Source organism: Strigops habroptila, chromosome 7, assembly GCF_004027225.2.
Source record: "Strigops habroptila isolate Jane chromosome 7, bStrHab1.2.pri, whole genome shotgun sequence".
Classification (NCBI taxonomy): Eukaryota; Metazoa; Chordata; class Aves; order Psittaciformes; family Psittacidae; genus Strigops; species Strigops habroptila.
In genome coordinates this window covers 30,166,608-30,186,823 of record NC_044283.2, presented here as the reverse complement: position 1 = coordinate 30,186,823, position 20,216 = coordinate 30,166,608, and the positions used below count along the sequence as shown (strand labels likewise).

General features: G+C 34.7%; 1 protein-coding gene across 12 annotated transcripts in view; it reads left to right on the top strand.

Moving 5' to 3' along the window:
• SGCZ (sarcoglycan zeta) overlaps nt 1–20,216 on the top strand; it is a 494,888-nt gene that overhangs the window by 245,507 nt on the left and 229,165 nt on the right. The window lies entirely within an intron of this gene.

The following is a 20,216-nucleotide window of genomic DNA, read 5'->3' as shown; positions in this document are numbered from 1 at the left end:
ATTTTGGATTAAAAATCATACATGTTTCTTTGAGGGTTACTTCAGTCATTTATAAGTTTTCTGTATATTCTGCAGTGAGTGGATCTGTGCCCTATCAATTAAGATATTTTTGGTTAATCATATGTGCTTATGGATCTTATATCTGGATCGTTAATTTTTTTAGTTTGCCTAACCAGAAGCATCATGGTGACTGCCCCAAGCACTTCTTGGTTGCTTGTCACCACTGACAGCAATCAGTAGGAGGTTAGTGTGTGTATTCTGTATGGATGGTATCTCTCTTAGGAGGAAGCTTGGTTATTTAAGGCAACTTACAGTGATTGTTTTCAGTTTATGTTGTTCTTAGTATTTTTTTAGTTTACTGTAGACTACTGTATAGAGTTTACATTTGGACTGTGTTTCATCTAGAACTTAAGAGTGACTGTTTTGATGTTGGTAAGAGGTGGGAATGAAAGCCATGGGCTTTTATAAGACAGCCTCCATCTGGAATCTTTAATAGCAGCAGTTACCAACACTGTGTTTCAGATGTACACCTGAAAGAACGTCTGTCTTTGGTGGAATCTGTGTTATCTGCTCAGATGTTCCCAAAGCTTTGTTTGGATAAGGGTGGTGGAAGTGCTCACTAGTTGGCAGTGGAGTAGCATCTTTTTGTATATGAAAAGAAAAGATAGAACACTCCACAGTTTGAAATAGCAGAGCTTCTGCTAGGATCAGCTTAGTCTCTCTCTGGATTTTACGTTAATAAGCCACAGTTTGATGTAGCTAGTAATACACTTTGAATTTCTAGGGTCATAGCACATTTCTATTTTCCATTATTTTACTGGAAATAAAAAATAGCCAACAAGACCAGCATTAAACATATGTCTAAAATTGTTCTATATTTGCTAATGCTCTGTAATGCATAAGTTTATCTGAGGTTGTTGCCTGATGAGATGTATTGTGCAAATACATTGCTATTTCTGAGGTGCCACTAGTGGATGAATATGTTGGATTCATATTTTGACAACTGTATGACATTAATATTACTGTATGGAAGAGTTTGTTAGAAGTTGCAGGGGGATTGCTTGTTGTTTGTTTGCAAAACAGGACATGCATATGTGCTTTTGCTGTTTGTATTGGGGGCATAGTTAGGCAATCTGTTGATGTCAGTAAAATGGTCTAGTATTATTCCAGAGGAGAATTAAGCATGGAAATTTAAATAGATTAAGAAAATGTTTTAAAAAGCACAGGATTTTTCTCTGTGCAGAAGATTGCATTCCAGTAAAGTATTGAAAATACTGCTTCTGTATCTAGGCAATGTTTGACCTTCCACACTAAAAGTTGCTATGGCACTGTCCAGTTTAAAACTCTTACAGTTCGAATATACAGTCTTTTTAAAAGAAATAAAAAAAGATATTTCAAAATGTTTTTCTTTCCTGCATGTCAAAGCTTTGTTAGAAAGTGTTATGGTGGATCACTAAACCAGTACAGGAGTCTAGTTCAGGAAACAACCAGATTGTTTCAGCAGTTCTGTTTACAAGTTAGTGGATTGAAAACCTTGCTTCAGTAACTAGAGATGTATATCTGAAATAATTATGTGAACAGTGACTTAATAATTTCACAAAAATAGTGTTTGAAATGTTACGCACTTAATTTATGAACTCATTATTTCATTTTTACAATTCAGGAATCACAAAGCTTAGGTACATCTTTAATAATCCTGAATTTGTTATAAATACAAATAAATGGAATGCCACTGATTAGTGTGTTAATCATTAACTCTCCTGTTACAGAATTAATTTTAATTTTGTATTTTCACATTTACCATGACCATAAAAGTGCAACATACTACTCCTCTTTCATATGAACACCCCCACCCACCCAATACTGCACATGCTTGGGAACTTTGGATCCTGTTCAAATCCATTTTGTTGATCATACACTGAAGAACACCAGTTTTCTTCTGCAGATTGATGGAATGGTAGTCTTCTACTTGGACTAGTTAGTATTCACATTAGAGTCTCTGTATGGGTTCAAAAATTGACTGCTAGAAGATTGTCATATAAAAAGTTCAGTAAAATTTTCATGCTTATGTCCACACATGCCCATTTGAGCACCAGTAGGAAATTTGTATCAGGTCTGAAGGAGCCACATTCTTAGCGACAGATGTCTGAGAGTAAAATAATTTAGTTTATGAACCTAAGCTTGATGTATTTAAAGAATGTAATACCTTTGAAATATACATAGTGTTCTTCCATGTGCAGGTATATATGTATAGATAGATATAAACTAAGAAATAGTATTTGTATATCTGGGCAGTCATAGGAACTCAGAAGTGGAGCTAGAAACCTTTTGGAAAGGAAAATACTTTTGTCAAACCAGTTTAAAGAATATTTGCACAAAAGAGAAATGTAGCTGTGATAAAATAATTGTTGAAATTGAACTGCTTTGACATTTTGACATGATTTTAAATTATTTGCTGTTTTAGCATAAGCCAGTGTTGACTTTCATAAGAATGATAGTAATTGCACCGCTTCAAGGGGTTGTGAAGTACCGGGGCATGGGTTCGTCATTGCTGGCTGACAATTGCAACAGTGTTAATTTGTATTAGCTGTTGACTTTCTATTTTTAACTGTACAGCTGCAGCCACTGGCCATTTGCCACAATAAAAGCCTTTTTGAGTTCAATTTATAGATTCTCCAGTTGGAAAAGTTTTCTGAATATACTGACCTTGCATGTAAAAGCCCCATTCTGAATCTAAGCAATTATCCCATGCTCTTTTTATACATAGAGAGGAGAAATAGGGTCTTCTGTAAGGCCATTCATCAGGCAACTGAAGTGAATTGTCCTTGAGGATTAATGTGGAATAGCTCATCAAAGAAGTAAGTAAAAAGGAAATAGGGTTCATTTGAAGTTGTGTAAAAACATAGTACAGACAAGTTGTGCAAGTCTCCCTTTATCAGATTAAGTAGTATAGCTGGAAAAGGTAGAGAAACTTTCAGGTATATAGAGTCTCTTCTCCAGTGTTATGATGTAAGAAACAAACCTGAAAGGTATATACAAGTTACAAATAATTGTCCTGATATTATACGTATCAGATGAGCGAGCCCAAAAGTAATTAGTATTTGTGTAGCAGAAGGAATATTAGATGGAGGAATCAGAGATGTAATAATAATTTTTTAAAAGATACTCCTCCACTGGTAGCTTAGTGTTTTTGTCGTTTAATGTCTGTTCGAGATCTGTTACTTCACTGTTCGATCATCTGTTTAAAGTTACATGTGAAAGCATGTAAGAACTTCAGGACAAAGAAGTCCCTAAACATTACCGTGGACAGATACATGTAACATACCATATTATTCTGGGTTTATGTGGAAAGTAATCATTCAGGAGCAGGCTATATTAGAAGAAGATCTGACCTTGAAAAAAATGTTCTGCCAGTAACTTAACCCTGAAATAATCCCTGCACTAAACTTGTCATTGAAATAAAACTCTGTTGTTTTTTACGTGCATCAAGTGGATCCACTCTGTCCTGAGTGGTAAGGATAAAATAATTTGACAGCCTCTATAACATATTGTCCCCTAATGGAACCATCAAAATCTCTGAATCAAATGCTTGAACTTCAGACTTAATCTACTGTACTAAATGCTTTCCTGAAAAGTAAACAACTGCTGTCTTCAAGAATGAACTCAACTTTCCTTATGTCCCTTAAGCCTGATCTTTGAGACATGTAGAACACCTAGGAAAAATTCAAGCCAGGAACTAAAATCTGTAGATTTTGTCGATATTAAAAAATAGACTTAGGAGACTTGAGTTTTGTGGAACATTTATAATTTCTTTTCCTTCTACTAATTTTGCCATGGTGCACAGGCTCCCCCATGGAGACATCTGTCTTTCACTTTCCCTCAGGATGTAATTGCCTCTCACTTCGTCTAGGTTATATGTGTCTATTGAAGGTCAAAGCTGTTAGTTGCTTTTTTTGTGTCTGTACAGTTAGTATACTAGGTGTTTCAAGGATGGAGCGCTCAAGCAGTAACTTGCTGACATAACCACAAGTTGGTTATGGATATGTTTTGTACTTAAAACATCCTGGTTATTTCACTTATGTAACATATATGAATTTCAAAGGATAGCAGGGAAAAAATGTTTTTACCATGCATGCATTCTTCTTGTCATTTACTTGTCTAGTCCAATGCATAGGTAATTAGCTTACATTTTCTTTAAAGATTTAATCACTTGAACATTATTCTCTGATATAATTTTAATCCTGTATTGTCTTCAACTTATTCTAACTCCATTAGAACTACAATTTTATACAATTTATTCTTCATATAGCTGCCAATAACTGAAGTATATTGATAGGCTGTCAATCTGATCGCTTACTCTATAAAAGAGGTTTACCTTACGTTTTTGTCAATAAAGGAATACCAGTGCAGAAATCCATGACTGAAAGTTTTCTGCAGGTGTTTCAAATGACAGTTTTAAAAAAGAAATTAAAAGTGTGCTTCTTGCTGCTGTAAAGTGACATTGTGAAGCAAGTTGGGACAATCAGCATAAAAACCTAAGTTCCTCGCTTGTTGTGGGAGACATTTAGTATCAGCGCATTTATGCGTTTTCTAATATGTACATAACAACTGGCATTGATACTGGCATTTACTTGATGCTACCTTATTCTGTTGTTTATTGCATTATGTTGAAGTTTGGAATTCACTAATGTTGAAAAATTTATAATGGTAGGAAAAATGCTCTCAAGATGTCTTTTGGGTTGGTCTGTGACTCAGCCACATATTCTAGGAAGCAGCAGCACCAAATTCATAGAATCATAAAATCAGAATAATTTGGGTTGAAAGGGACTTTGAAGATCATCTAGTTCCAATCACCTTGCCATGGGCAGGGACACCAATGGTTTTACTAGTTCTACTTGTACATCTGGTTTGGTGAGTCTCCATATTCTGTTTTCCCCTTGGGAATCAATGTATGAATAGACTTCTTTTGTTACCCCTCTAAGAATGCTGTTGGCCAATTCAGATATTTTCTCTTGCTGTAGTTACTTTCAGTGTTGTAGTCAGTTTTGACTGCTGTCATGGCGCAATGTTTTCTGTATTGATTCATGTTAAACTCCTCTTGACAGTAGCAGCATGGGAATTATTTTTAAAATCAGGAATGAGACAACTTATCGGCTGGGTTAAAACAGTTCTTTCTTAAGGGAACTTGAAGTTCAGTTTAGCTTCAAACATATGCAGAACATAAACAGCAGTTTGAATTTCCTGGCTAGAGTTCACATACTTCATGCTCACAATTGAACATACTCTGGTTGCTGGCTGCCTAGCTCCAACTTCACATTGTTTGGACAGCAGGTAGTTACAAGGTAGTTGAAAGTCTTCCGCAAGATACACATGCCAACTAAAGCATGATTTCTTTTTATGTGACAGGATATATAATAGATATATGCAACCATTAGCTCCTCTATATCTTGATAGATTGTCCATGTTTTCCTTTAGGATTTTAGTTTTTAGAGTTAAAATCTTTTGGATCTACAAAACACTAAATCTCCATGATAATATTTTATTAACATCACTTATAGAGAGGAGTAAACACAAGTACATTTTCTTGGGTTTTGGTTGCTGTGGAAGAATGAGAAAATAATTTCAAAATTTTAACTTTCCATGTTGTTGGGACACACAATCACTCACTCTTCTGATCTTAATATCCAATATTAAAAAAATACTTTATAATTTCTTTAAAAATATAATTTTTCCATTAAAGCTGTGATTTGATACCTAAGATTTTATTGGTACAGAACTAACAGCTGCGTTCAGTGCTTTTGTCTAGACTTACAGCAAACTGTCTTGGCATACTATAGAATAAGAAAATAATTTATTTACAGAATACTGTAATACTCATTATCCATTTCTGAACAAGCATGAAGTGGTGGTATGAGCTGTCAGGTTTCAAAGATTATTTGACCACCCAGATCTCTGAACTTGATGTTCGAAATGGCATTCTATTATCAGTTCAGTTGGTTCTGCTCATCTATGCAATGAACATGCTAGTTGCCATAGGCAAATACTACCACTTCAAGTAGAACTAAGAAAAACCTCTTTTCCATTTCTTAGCTAATTTTTGTTGAGACATGTCCAATTGATGGCAGATTGGCATTTGAAATGTATGAAGTTGTGTAATAGCTGTACTTATCTGTGCTCAAAAATAATTTTGTTGTTTGGCAAACAGACAACTTCTTTCATTTTACAAAAGCAGAAGTTCGTTAGGTTTTGAATAAATATTATGATTTAATAGTAGCAGTTGGTGGATTTTAATAAATATGTTCTGTCACATCTGCAGCTTTCATTTTATTTCAGTGACTATCATTTATTGTCAATAATTTATTTTAAACTGTAAATTATCTCATTTTCAAAACTATCTCTTAACTAGACAGAAAACTATTTTTCTGCATCCTTCAATATTTTAGTTTTCAGGAACCTGATGTCCTATTTTGGGGTATATGCAAGAAAGCTTTGGTTTCCTTTTTGTTTGTTTTTTGTAGTGAGAAAGATCCAGTCCAGAGCAGGCAATGTCATAAATTATTAATGATTAAGAGCTTAGTCAAGACATCAGAGACTAAAGTTCAAATTCATGTAGCCTCCAGTGTAGATCATGTCCCAGGTAAGTGTCCTACTCATAGGCTATTACTCCTGATTTCTTAAGTTCCTTTTTAGTAGATAAGTGACCTCTTACTATCATCTTTTAATCTCAAACATTAGATATCATCCTTGTAACAAATTTTATTGAAAATTCCTATGAAATAGATACGTATTACTCAAGAATATTTTCTGTTCAGATTTACAATTCCTTTGGAAAAATGTGTAGAAAATTGTCAGCCAGCTAAAATAAGTCTTAGAAAACCGTACATGTGCACATGCACATGCATACACACGTGCACAGTCTTATTTATGTATTTGGCTATGTTCTCATCTCCTTTTTATGTTGAACTGGAAAACAGAATCTTAAGCTTCTTGAATGAACCTGTCAGCTCCATGCATGATTCAAAAGTTTATAGCATGTTAGCAAAAGAATATTGCTATGAGTTAATTTTACTTGTACATTTTTATCCCATTTGTTAACATTCATGTAAAAGCAAAGCTTTATGGTCGTGGAGGGTATTTTGTAAAACTTGTGTCCTCTTTCTTTTGGAGTGCAGTGGGTAGGATTTATTCTTACAGTCTTGAGCATGTTGCATAGTTGCTGTCCTGAGTACAATGAAGAACTCATTATAAGTATTTCTAATACCATTCTTCTAAATCACTTTTTATCTCATTTTATATATGTATTTCCTGTATTGTGTGCCTGCTTTCCTAAAACTTATGGGGGGAGGATATAAAAATCAATCTGCTAGTACAAGTATAGTGTAGGTTTACTTGACTGTATAGTAATAAATGTGCACAATCGTAATGAATTTTTGTAAATTTATCTCTTTTATTTTTTTTCTTTTCTAATGTAAGGGAAAAAGTTAAAATCTGTTGTGTCAAAGTGGAAAGGCAATTGATCTGAAATCAAATTTGCAATCTCCTATTTATTAGATATACTCACAGCAACAGTTTGCATGAACAGTCCAGCCAGTGCTATGCGTATTTGGTTAGCTGTCTTAAAGTACTAGACATCTCATGCAAAGGCATCTTCCTGTAAAGAGTTGGAAGGTATTGTTTAAAATAGTGCTATTTAATAGCACTTATTAGCAAATATGAATTGCCTTGATTTGATGTGCAGGTTACATTATTGGTTCTGGATGGCTGGATGCAGATTTTAAATATTTTATTCCTGAGAGATATATCTGTACATTCTAGTGTTTATTGTTACCAACTATCTCTAATGAGGAAATAATGGAATAAAATTAATTTCTCATTTTAATATTTGTTGGTCATGCAGATTTAATGTCAGAATAATAGTAAAGTTCCCAACAGAAGAAGGGAATAAATACTTTGCGCCCTACTTAGCCTTGTAAAAATGTGATTTAATTCATGGGGGGGGGGGGGGGGAATCTATTTATACGATAGTTGAAGCAATTTCAGCCTGACCTTGCAGTGGCTTTGGAAAATTGTACTGTAATATCCAGTACTTGAATGCTTAGGGAAAATTGTCTATAAACAATGTTTACCTTATAGAGATGCATTGAGAACATAAAGAGGGGTTTGCCTGTACAAGGACACTGCTTGCCCACCCATCTCATTGCTTCAGGTCTGTTTCACAAAGTGTCACGACTTATTTAGAATCAGCTTAGGGGTCACAGAGTCATAACTTGTACCTTTATCCCATGTTAGCAGTCCAGTATGCCACAGGTAGCTTGCCTCATGATTCAAAACAATGTAGATAGCTCCATGTTCTTCCACCATTCACTGCAATGATTTTGATGTGCATTTAACGATGACCTGTGCAATCTCTTGTAAGAGTTTTAACATTCAAAAAGAATGCTGAGTGTGGCTGTAGAAAGTATAGAAGAGGGCAACAAGAACTTCAATTCATGTGATAGGTTAGATAACAATGAATATATCTATTTATCTTCAGTTTGTGGATGTTTACCTTCTATTAAATATTAATGTGTTTTAGCTGAGTTAACAGTATTTACTAGACAGCTTATTCTTAATCATTCCCTGTGTAAATAGGCTGGAACAAGTATCTCAGATTTTTTTTTTTTTTTTTTTTTCCCAAATATTTGCTTTCATGAAAATTAAATTAACTGAATTACCATTATTGGCTTTTAGCTGTGTTCCCTTTCCATGTGTATTCTAGCATGACATTAGTGTTTCTGGAAAGTGAGATTTTCAAGAAAATATTATACAAATATGATTTTGAATTCTTAAAGCTTTATTCAGCAAACCAGTTCTGACACTTAGATTTGTTCTACTGCATAGCTTGAATAGTAGTTGTTTGAAGAGAGATGTTGACATGCAGTCATTTTTAATGGGTGGAGAGGGGGAAGAGAAAAAACTTAATTTCATATATTAGAGTTCAAGAAAATAATCAACAGAAAGTCATTACATGAAAAGAGAAGGCGGCTAATGCATCACCGTATTTGTCTTAAATAGGGCAAATAAAGCAGACCAAGTTAATTTAATAGTTCAGGCCAAGCAGTAATGTTTTATAATGTTTAGCAGTAATTAGAAAGATAGCAAACCACTTGAATAAGCTTAAGTTACTTAAAGGCATCAACAATCTGTATGAGCAATGAAATGTGTCATGGTTTCTTCTTTCCCTTTTATTACTGGCATGATTTATATGGGTACAGAGTACAATAACAAATTACAGTCTGTGACTGGAATCCTGCTTTTATTTGTACAAATCTTCCACCTTGAAATCAATACAAGTCTGTGTACAGGAGCAGAATGTACTCATGTCAATCTCGCCTAAATTAGACCTAGTATATCTAGAAATTATAATAAAAAAAGAAATGAGAAGGTAAGATAGAATGTGTAGTGATATGCATCTTACATTGCAGAGCATTTCCTCTTCTTTAAGTCAGGATATTAGATGTGGTTGGAATCTCAGGCAGGATTAAATGATGAATCAAATATTTTAGCAGGAATGATACAGAATCAAGAACTTTTAGTCAAAAACATGAGTAAGATATTTGTGTGGCTTGCAGAGTATGAGGAGCATCATCACAGAATAGGAGAGTATTTTCCGTAGTTCATTTTGAAACTAACAATACTTGGGGGAAAAAAAAATCCTCTGTGAATTTCTTATAGAACAGAAGTTTTTATTCAGCCGTCAACCAAAAGACATGAAAAATGCTATCATCTCTGATCCATATATAGCAGGTTAAATGTTTGGTGTCAATATTCCTGAGAAAAGTGGTCTTTTTCCAAAATTATGTAGAAACTAAAAAGTACTCAGCATAACAAACTTTCCAATCTAAAGTTAATGTAAAACAAAAGCAGAAGAGACTTCATATTTTCAACAAGTTTGGGGTTTGTTTTTTTTTTTTCATTTGCCAGAAATGTATTAAGTGCTTCAGCTTTCTCCTGTTATTTATTAGATTCAATTCCTTGGAAAGCAGAACAGAGCTATATGCCAGTATAGCAGCAGCCTTCTAAGGTTTATCAAATTCTTAAAAGTACATGAGTCAGCAAAACTTCTTGAACTTTCTGGTAATGACATAATAATATTAGCCTTTTTTTGCCTCCCCCTCCCCCCCCCCCTTCATAAGTATTAACTGTTTTCTTGTTTTTCCCCAATCCATAGTTTTAGTCATTATGACCCATTGCCATGTGGTTATCAGCATGAAGCACATGTACTGATACTACTTTGCATGTTACTTGAATGTAGTCATATGGTAGTGACAAGCGTGAGGAAACATCAAGAAATAAAATAGTTTAACTATCCTGATTTTCTATGAGTGGATCTATTCATATAGATAAACTTCCGGGTCTCTTGTAAACATTTAAGTTCCTACATGCTTCAAAATGAAAGTAAAAGGGTATGCAGGAAAAGCATGTGTTGGGGAGGGAAGAAGAAATGGAAGGGAGAAGAAGGGACTAACCTAATGTGGTAAAAACTGTGAGATCAAAAAAGAATTAAAAGATCAAAAAGTTGAAATAAAAAAGAACCATTGATGTTCTATAAAAAATGTTTCTTAGCTAATAGATGTAATAACCTCAGGCAGAAATATGTTTCAAAATGAAAAACGACATAATTTAGACTGCTGAAATTAAAATGGTGACAGCCCTACCAGATACGATACACTGCAAAGAAGTATTCTAGTCTTCTGAGTAAATCATGGGATGAGGACCATGAAAATTGGAGTTTGATTTTTAGAACTCTTTGCAGTTGCCTAGCTATGAATATTAAGGATTTATTACTTACAGATGGAAGTTATTGGAAACCCACTTGAATATTTAAAAAGTAGATAATGAAATCAACATGAATATATAAGATACTGAAATTTTACAAGTGAAGAAATTTATGACCCAATGGTCATACATAAATGGATCAATTAAAGTACCTATGTACCTTGGTAGCTGGTATATTCCTCTCAGTATTAGAGGGAATAAACCCAAAATGGCTTGATTATGTTGTAGTGCCAAAGTGTTTTGATCTAGGGGGGTTCATTTAATTCTCATGCATCTTATGTCTTCGTTTGCTCTTTCACGCTGAGGAAAAAGAGAATGTCCTTTGGTGAGGTAGAATAAGCATTTTTGTTTATTAGAAGGTTGATTCTTTAGAAATTAAGTGCTTAACTTGAATATTGGTAACAAGCAGCCTTCACGGCTTTCAAACAGTACTTGATTTTATTGCATGGATTTTGCCATGCTGTTTTTTCATACACTGTCTTCAAATAAATAAACATTGTAATTAAAAAAGCTTTTCTTATAGTAATCAACTTAATTATGGAAACAAGCTTTTTTAATATATAGTTTTGGAAAGGAAAGAAAAAGGAAACGAGAGTCAAGAAAAAACCTGTGCGTGAGAACAAGTAATAGAAAAGGGGAAAAAGAGAAAAATAATACATTAAAAGCAGGACAAAACCAGTAATTGTCTTTATTCTTTCAAAGTGTCTAATGTAGGACTATGCCAAGTTTTACTAACACAGAGAGGTACTCGGAAATATAGCTAAAACTAGGTTCTTGAAATGGTTCTATCATTGTATTCACAGAGAACTATACTGAACATTCTTTATTATCTTTTCTTGGAAATAGGCATTCAGTTCAGCATTCCCTGAAAATCTCTGCTAGAGGGAATACTAGTCTATTCTTATCAGCTATGATTACCTTTCATGTCACTGTAAGACAAATTCCAGCATATTTAGCAATACCAGTAATGTGTTATTTATGTGGGTGTGAGTTTTCACGGTGCCACTGTGTATGCATGCATGTATATGTTAGCAGAGGAGCATGAAGTTTACCGCACATTGATTTTATATGATTTATAGGTTTAAATGTATCTTGAAATATTTAAGTATGCTAAAAGTGCTTGAAATATTTAGAAGCTATTGATTACTTGTTCCTTTATTGCTTTGCCCAATTAATGAAGGGCTATAAATTTTATATTAATTTAGAAATGCATTTGGCCTCTAACCATTATGATCTTTCATAATGTGATAGCAACATAAAATAAACACAATTGCTGGATGCCTGAGCAATTTTAGAAATATTTCTTACTTATTATAAAACTGTCTCTAAACTCTGTAATGATACTATAAAAATTACAGTAATGAGAGAAAGGTCTTTAATAAGAAGTGATTTCAGGCTGATAGTAAGGCAGAACAAAAAGGAGAATACAGGCTGAGTCTTGAAAGTGAAAGAAGATGTAAAAGGAATAAAGGGAAGGAAAAGGGAAAAAAAGAGAGAGGAAAAAGTGAAGAGAAAATGATCTCTTCACACAAATACAAGCAGGCAATTTCTAGGTACTGATCTAGGGACCATTAGCCAGGTATATATATAAACAAACGCTAAGGAGAATAATTGTTGAGGAAAAAACATAAGTAAAGATTGATGAATTAGCACAGAATTATCAAATGTTGGCAGCCCCATGTTTTCCAGGGAAATATTTGTGTGAAGTTAGGAGCAGATGCTGAACAATATGGCTCATCTGATTTCATGCTGCTTGTGCAAGCCGACCCCTGGCATTCTGTGTGAGGTCAAAAGTTTTCTGAAACTTCAGTCAGCAGGAACAGTGTACATGTAGATTGGTGGCTCAAATCAGGTGTGTCTTGCCTTTCAGCAAGTGTCTGATGATCTTGGGTTTAAAATAAAATCAAAAGCTAAGAGAACACCTGAAATGAGAGTTGTATAATTTTTGCTGCTTTTTAAGATGTGTTGTATAATCTGTTGTAATTTATTCTTCTCTTCATTTGATTATTTGGAGTAGAAACTATTATTGCAAGTTACTCTTACCATTGAGAATTTCAACAAAACAACTTGTAATGCACAGTTTAGGAAAGCATATACAGAAATAAATTGCTTGCTAGTTAGAATTGCATTTATTACCTGAAGAACTATAATTTTTTTTAATTGCATAGGAAAAACAATGATTCATCTAAATAAAGATCCAGTTTTAAGTTAAAACTTAAATAACTGTTCTCTCTGTCCCAATAATTTACATGCTGATTTTTGACATTTAAATACTGTTACTTAATCAAACCCTGTATGTTTTTTAATCGGGCAGTTAACAGAGACGTTTGTCTCTAGCTGCTTTCTTGCACGCACTTTTGCCACAGATATGAAGAAAGGAATTTAAGATAGCAGAGAACTATTTAAAATCTGTGTTTCTCCGTGGCCTTCACTAAAATTAACATTGTTGGGATAAATTACTAGATAACATATTTATCGCATATCAAACCCAAGTTCAGTATCTTATCTCTGACAACAGCAAACAGTACTTGTGTAGAAAGACATGTAGGCCAGAGCAAATGTGTAGTAGTGCTTCCTCAGTGCTTCCTGATGTTACAGATTCAAGGTTCAGAGATTTTGAGTGCTAGGTGATAGCATTGTATAAAGAGGCAATAGATGGAGTTGGGGAATAAGGACCAAGGTTTAACACCACCACATGTAGTGGAATAGAAGACAGAAAAAATTGGCTCGAACCCCTTGCTTCACAAAATTTAGCTTTCTTGGATCATGAAATACCTGGAAAAATTCAGTAGGAAAAGGGAAAAATAACATGCCTTGGAAAGTGATGCAATTTGTGTACTGCAGTGAAAGAGAGGGTAAACCATCCTTCAGTGTTCCGTGATCACCCCTGCTCCTCCCTTCAGATAATGCTACAAGTCATTTATAAATAGGATAAGGATACCAAAGTTCATGCTTAAGTGAAGGTTTCAGCGTGCTCGCAAATACGACTGTGGCTTTCTTCTTTAAAGTACCATGCCACTTTTTGTGATAAGGTACAATATTATAATCAATATAAAAATGAAAATTTGGGTTTTCAAACAGTCAAATCAAATACTCCAAATCAGCAAGGCCCTAATTCTGTGTGCATTTATAAAATCGCAGGTTATGGATTCTTATCCAGCTCTGTAAGAATCAGAACTGAACTCAGAATCTGGATTAGAAAACTACTTCTGATATTGAGAATATAAAGGAAAGAGGAAACAATTGTCTAAGATGCTGTGTTTCAATTAAGTTTTTTTAAACACTCTGACTGAGATCTTCAAGGTAGTGTTGGTCATCCCAGACCTACCATATTCATAAAAGGAGGCAAGAAGCTATGGGAAGGATTTGTTGTTTTAGACACCTTCTTTCTTAATATGAGCAATATGATCATATTTGATTGCAGTATTTTAGAATAGCATTTTTGCTTTCTAATAGCAATGGAATGCATCAGGTTTTCAAAACCCAAGAACATATTATGAAGCCTGTTATTGTTTGATTCTTTTACCATGAACTCTAGAATATGTTCACCTTTAATTGATCAAAAGAGCTTTGTTTTATTTTCTGAAGTGAGAAGCATTTATATATAAATGCCATTAAAATGCCATAGAAATATTCATTGTCTGAAAAAGCTAGATAGAAAATTTTATTCATTTTCTTACAAAGTTGAAAAAACCCTAATAAAGATAAAATCTAGAACAACATATTAAATAACACAGGATATAATAAAAACTGCAAGCAAATACAATTTTCCTCAACAGTTATTGTAAAAAACAAAACTATGTAATGAGCATCTAGTGCTGGACAATTTTATAGAAAATCTCATTATTATTTAAAAGAAATCTTTTGGGATATTTTTAGTACTGTTGTAGGAAAACCTATGTGTGATTGTAGATGATCATAAAACTGAGAAGGCATGTGCAGTGTTGTAGAATGACTGCTTTGATCTTAGGCTTTCCTTACAAAGGTGATTTATTCATGCACTGCTCTATGGCATTCAAGGACATGCAGTATTTATTACATTATAAAGCAGCACAGAGAGGGAAACAGCATAAGTTGTCTACAAAACTGTGTTTGTTGTTAATATTGTGATATTCCAGTTAACTCCATGATCTAGGTGAAAAGACCTCTTGGGTTGTCAATCCAGTTATTCAGAGCAGCAACCTAGGATGGAAGACAAGAGCTGAAAACAAGGCCAGCTGGGGAATGGAAACTCTTGAGAAGCAAAGGAAGTAGTAGGTGAAGAGTCAGACCACTGGTGTTACCTTTCACCTTTTTTCTTTTCCAATTTGAAGAACTTTTTTGTTTGTTTGTTTGTAAATAGGCTAAACCAACATTATTGCTGTGGGCAATGTTTTGTTCAGACTTTCTGAGCTAATCGTATATTAAGCAAGCATATATTAAGCAAGCCTGTTGGAAGTCATTAACCTATAAAGAGAATGAAACATCTGATGGATAGGACAAGGGGTAATGGATTCAAACTTAAACAGAAGTTCAGGTTAGGTATAAGGAAGAAATTCTTTATGAGGCACTGAAACAGGTTGCCCAAAGAAGTGGTAAATGCTCCATCCCTGGCAGTATTCAAGGCCAAGTTGAACAGAGTCTTGGGTGACATGGTCTAGTGTGAGGCATCCCTGCCTGTAGTAGGGGGGTTGGAACTAGATGATCTTAAGGTCCTTTCCAACCTTAACCGTTCTATGATTCTATGATAAAAGGTGTGCTCATTAATTCTATGTTTGAAGAACTGATTCCTATGAAACAAAGATACTGATTGTATTTTACAGGGAATATATTTTTGCATTTTTAACTGTGTAACTGGTTGACCAATTCCAAGTAGTATTTACAAAACCCAGTAAGTTCCTAAAGGTAGTGTGGAAAAAAAGGAACTATAAAGACACAAGAGTCACTAAATATCTCAAGTAAAAGGAAGGCTTGACTTGACAAATCTCACTTTAAGAAATGGAAAAGAATTTACTTTGGAGAGAGTCCTTCTGTATGTTTGAACAACATGGAAGAGCTTCAGCCATAGCTCATGCCCGCCTTAACATCAAAATCGATCATCAGTGTGACACAGGCTGCAGGACATCTGGAGTTGCTAGTTCAGTATTAAAGAATTATTTAGTTTTATGTCTTCTTCATTAACAAAGCTTCATCATCACTGTATACCCTTTTACGTGGTGATAAATGCCTCTCGTCAGTACTTGGGGTTTTTTCATTGGTTTTCTGGTTTATGAGTAATTAATGAGTGGTTTCAGGATCTTTTCTGTAACATTTTTATATTCTACTGAAAATTGATGGAATCAAGTGATACCAGGTGTTAAGGCACTTGAAAATGGAAGAAAAAGTCCTCATATAGTAGTATTTTATAGTCACATGAGCTGGCAGGTCTTGGTTGCTGGCAAAAGATGTATCTGATACATAGACTTCTTTTATTACTACTATCAACATGGTAAAAGCAAATTAATTTACGTCTTTTATAAAATTGAGTAGAAGAAGAGCTGCATGCTAAGAAGTCATAGATTCGTGCAGTCACATAGCTTTGGAATAATTTAGGTTGGAAGGGACCTCGGGGTGTTATTTAATCTGACTCCAGTCATAGCTGGGCCAAGTTTTAAGAGACTTCTGCAGTCTGGCTGGGGAATGTTGTGTTCCTCAAGGGAAATGCGTAGCCGCAGCCCTGTGGGAGGCAGCAGATCTCTCCTCTTTGAATATAACTAATCCTTTTAGCCTGCGATACACCCAGAGAACATGACCTGATTGATCCCTTCTGCCCTTTATAGACTCTTTCTGCATGCAAGAAGGTAATTGCTGCCTTCAAGGAAGCATTGAAATGACTACGAAGTAATTACAGCCTGGTCTCTTCCTAACCCTGTTCTGCTGTACTTGCCCCTGGGAAGCAGCTGGGCAAAACTGAATATAAATATATAGACAGATGCCTACCTGCAAGAAGGAAGCCTGCAATATTCATTTCATCAGACTTCACAATGATCTAAATAGGAACAGTATGCGTCCTCAAGGAAGGTTTATAGCCTTTTTCCTTGTGAAGCTTCTAATAGCTTAGGAGAGCTTTTTTTAACAAAAGTAGTTTGGCACTTTTGACCATCTTCTTTAACATCACATTATGAGGATGCATGAGCATGGTGATAAAAAAAATCCTTTCCAGTAATGGGAAAATTGATGCATATTAAAACATGTTACACAGGCTATTTTTCTTATTTTTACCCAAATAGTTACGTCTGGGATTTGAGAACATTGAAAATCAGGTGATCTGAGGTGCTCTGTTCTCCTAGTGCCCTTTAACACTGTGATCAAATAAATTCCCACTCACTAGAGGAGTGCAAGTAATCTACTTGGTAAAAAAGATTAGATTTACTCAAACAGTTTTAAAATTTATTAGAGCGCCCTCCTGTGGAATAATTGTTCTTAGCAATACAAATGTGTTAAGACAAAGAAAAAAGTGTACTATTAATCAAGCAAAACTGTTCTGTTCTTAAATCACTAAGTATTTGCTTGCTCCTATTTCTTTAGGTTGAAATGAGACAATGACAGGTACTTTCGGTGGGTCAATCTCAAATTCATTTTTTAGACTAAGGACAAGGCATGTCACAATCCGTAAACTTCAAGTTGGCTAAAGACACATTGCAAAATATTTGTTAATTTTCTAATGGAATAAAGGAAATTTTTCCAGTAAGGAAAATATATTTTCTCATTGTACAAGGAGAATGTTGTATAATTAATGCCATTCTCACACATGCACTACAGAATGTAAAATACATTGTATAGTTATCACAGGGAAGGTTTATTTATCAAATCAGGTCAAATAAGCTCTGTGTTTCAAAATAAATTTATATAGGCAATAAGGAATAAAAAACAGTGAAAACGGTTCATCTCAGTGAACACTGGGAAAACATTGTCCAAAAGTAATTGTTTCATTTCTAACCTTATCTCTGATCCCTAATTCTAAAGGGAAACTTGCAAAGTATCTTCAGCATATAAATCTTGGCACAAAATCTAGCATCACTAAAAGATACAGCAAAAATTAACTCAGTGGAATTGCTGGGTTTATGACACGTTATAATTTTCTTCACACCTCTCTCTCAGATCACCCTTTATTTTCCATATGTAATAACTACCTTTTTCTCCCTTGCTGTTTCTCCAAAGTTAATGACTTATTCCCTTGCTAATATCTCTCCTGTTCCACGGGTGCAAACTATACTTGTCTCTCACATTATCTAGCTGATTAACATAATTAAGTTAGAGTCAAAGCAGTTGTACTCAATTTGTGTTTGCTTCTGTTTCAGTGTGAGTTCAGATCAGTGTGTGAGTTTATCCCTTTAACTATACAAGTTGGGCTAATACTTTTTCCTGTATCTTTGCCTTCTGTTTTCCAGCTAGTTACTTCTAATATTTTTCATAATTCATGTGGAAAAGGTAGTGAGATGATGATCTACACTTGCACATGATCTGTGTAAATTTTCATTAATCCTGCAAAATTATCAGAATATAAACACAGGAAAGTGCCATAAGATAAGAGAGTTGGTAGCAATACTGGCTTATGAAGGTCCTGCCCCAGCTTTGTAATTGTCACCCTCTTAGATGTTACAGGTACAGTTTATAAAGGACAACGGCTGATAGACGGATGAACTGTGGCCTGGAAGTGCAGATGAACAACCAGGAAAGTTACCACTTCAGGCTGCCTGTATTGCTTTGAACCCCATCTTGCTGAACTGCAAGCATCCAGTTGTCCTCTGAGGGTTACTTATACTGGGATCTAGAAAAAACAGATTTTTAAAAGGCAGCATTACTTTTATAAGAGCAGATTGATGTTCTTTCTTTGAATTTCACATCAAGTTAGCCACAGAATTCCCTATGTCAGTACTGCTTTGTCTCACTAGATGAAAAAAATCAACCTTATGCTCCAGCACATAAACAGTATTTAAGTCACAGCCATCTTACATTAACAATAATTTAGTTAAATGTATAAGTTTGATTTTATATTTTTCTATTTTTTTTTTGCACACTGTACCATAACTCGTGCTCTTTTCTGATTCCTTGTGAGCAAGACTGCCCAACTTTATTTGCCAGGCATTAAGTTTAAAGTGAGAAAACCCAATGATTAATGAGATTACAGTAAAAGAATGGAAAGTTGAGACTGTCAGAAGACTAGAAGATCAGTTAGAAGGTGTCAGCAAGGAATGTGGGAATAAAGATCTATTACATAATCATATTGAACAGAAACCTCACCGAGTCGTGGGCTCATCTCCACTGCTATGGAAACTGTTTTCTGGGTAGTAGTAGAATCAGTGCACTGAAGTGATTACAAGCAAGGAAGGACATGAGATACAATGTGAAACTTCTTTTTGAAATACTGATTAAAGTCTAGACAGATAAAAGTGGGTTTCAATAAACGAGGAATGTATAGTAAACTATTTTGAGCTTTTCATAAACTTTTCTTGTTCCTCACTGAAACAAAAGTGAACTTTTCATTATTTTTAAGAACTATCTGGCAGTCTTGCACTGAGAATGCAATTATGGGATGTAAAAGACAAAGTTCAAAGCAGGTAACAAAGCAGCCTGAATGTGTTTGATCATACGTTCTAGTATTTCTGAAGAAATCTTTCTAAATTAGAAGTCAGCACAGCGGATACATTTTCTAGTAATCTTGTGAATTACTGTTTTCACTGGAAAAGTTTATTACTTGGAAAATTTCCATTTACCTAAATAATGATAAATAATGTATCTGAGCTAATGAGATGCACTTCTTGGGATTACATCAGTGGAGATATAATTCAATTTCACAATTTTCTTTGTGAGAATTTGTCATTGTTTTCTTTAGTTTCAACCATAGAAAAGCTCCCCATAGTGAATCCTCAGCTTTGAAATGATCTCTGATTATTCTTATTATTATTTTTTCTAATGAGATATCCTGCATGTAAAACTGCTTACAGTTTTCCGTTGCTGCTTTTCTCTATGTAGGACATTCTGGTAGTGGCAATGGCTTTCAGTTCATGACCTGCTAGTTGCCCGTGCACTCAAATAAAAAGACAGTCTCCAAACAGATCTTAAAAAGCAAAACAACCCACTTCCCCCCCCCTCCCCAGTAGTCAGCTACAGGCAAGGTTAAAATGCTTTGTCTGTTGATTGGGAAGGTATATGTCCAAAATAAAGCATTTTTAAACTAATCTAAATCTGTTTTCTTTCATTTTAAAACCCTTCCCCCTTGTCCTGTCACTACATGCCCTTGTAAAAAGTCCCTCTCCAGATTTGTTGTATGCCCCCTTCAGGCACTGGAAGCTGCTCTAAGGTTTCCCTGGAGTCTTCTCTTCTCTAGGCTGAAAAAGCCCAGCTCTCTCAGCCTGTCTCCACAGCAGAGGTGCTCC